This window comes from Calidris pugnax, unplaced genomic scaffold, assembly GCF_001431845.1.
Source record: "Calidris pugnax isolate Ruff unplaced genomic scaffold, ASM143184v1 scaffold28, whole genome shotgun sequence".
NCBI classification, from domain to species: domain Eukaryota; kingdom Metazoa; phylum Chordata; class Aves; order Charadriiformes; family Scolopacidae; genus Calidris; species Calidris pugnax.
Window position 1 is genome coordinate 12281779 of NW_015090842.1, and position 1538 is coordinate 12283316.

The following is a 1538-nucleotide window of genomic DNA, read 5'->3' on the forward strand; positions in this document are numbered from 1 at the left end:
GGGGGAGGTTGGGGGGGCGGAGGGGGAGGACCGTGGCGCAGTCCGAGGGATGAAGCCGTGTGGGGCTGGGAGTGTGCCCGCAGCGGGGGAAAGGTGCGTGATGGGCAGAGGAATAACTTTTTAAGAGAAAGTTGCGTATCTTCGTGTGCAAATAGTGCAAGAATAGTGAAGAAAAAAAAAAAAAAAAAACCACCAAAAAAACACCACCCCAAACCTCTTGGAAATGAGTTTCTGCGAAAAGAAAGAAGGATTTTGCTCGGGGTTAGGCTTTATCAACTTCCCACTTCATATATTTTCTCCTGTTTTTTTTCTTTTTTTTTAAAAAAAAAAAAAGTGTATCGGTGCACAACAAAATCTTTATTGCGTTAAACCACAGGCGGTCAGCAAAGGACCAGCTGCGTTAGCTGCGCAATGAAAACTTTCAGGTGATGCGAGAAATCAGAGGGGAGCACCTTCCCCTTCTCCCTGATCCTCCAAACGCCTTTCAAATCACCCAGCTCTCAGGGTCGCTGCTCCACAAAAGGCGTTCCCAAAACCTGCGGCCGGTAAAACTTTGTAAAGGTAAAATTAGCTAAACCCCTTCTACTGACACAATTGGCTTTTGTTGCCGTGTATGGTGGAGTTCCAGGATCTGTAACTATTTTTTCATACAAGATTTTTCTTACTGCCCAAGTGAATACATTCCGCTGCAGTAGCTCTCAATGGTGTCGCTTCTTTCCTTCAAAGCAGCGGCCGATTGTGTCTTCAGAGACCCCAAGTCCTTTCGGGGAGGGGGGGAGGAGAAGGGGAGGGGGGTGACAGTGATAATGCAGCGGGGCTGAATCGCCACGATAGATCTTATTTTAGCAGGAATCCTCCCCAAAAAAGCGCAGCAAGTGCTGGGGGAGCGGGAGAGGCTTCGGGGCGGCCGGCGGCCGGGCTGGGGCGAGCGGTAGCCCGGGGGCTGGAGCCTTTCCCCGGCCGAAAAGCGAGAGAATCTCTGTGTGTCCGTCTGTCCGTCAGGCAGAGGGAGAGAGGGAGGGAGGGAGGGAGGGATGGACGGGCGGGCAGCTGCGCGGAGAGCCGCGGAGGGCTGCGGTTGGGGTACCGGTGGCGTTGCCCCGCTCCCCCCGGGGACACCCCGCACCGGGGGGTTCCCTCGCAGCGCCCTGCGGCTTCCTCAGACAAAGTTTCCCCCCCCCCCAACACACACACACTGTGGAGTTCCAGGATCTGTAACTATTTTTTCATACAAGATTTTTCTTACTGCCCAAGTGAATACATTCCGCTGCAGTAGCTCTCAATGGTGTCGCTTCTTTCCTTCAAAGCAGCGGCCGATTGTGTCTTCAGAGACCCCAAGTCCTTTCGGGGAGGGGGGGAGGAGAAGGGGAGGGGGGTGACAGTGATAATGCAGCGGGGCTGAATCGCCACGATAGATCTTATTTTAGCAGGAATCCTCCCCAAAAAAGCGCAGCAAGTGCTGGGGGAGCGGGAGAGGCTTCGGGGCGGCCGGCGGCCGGGCTGGGGCGCGCGGTAGCCCGGGGGCTGGAGCCTTTCCC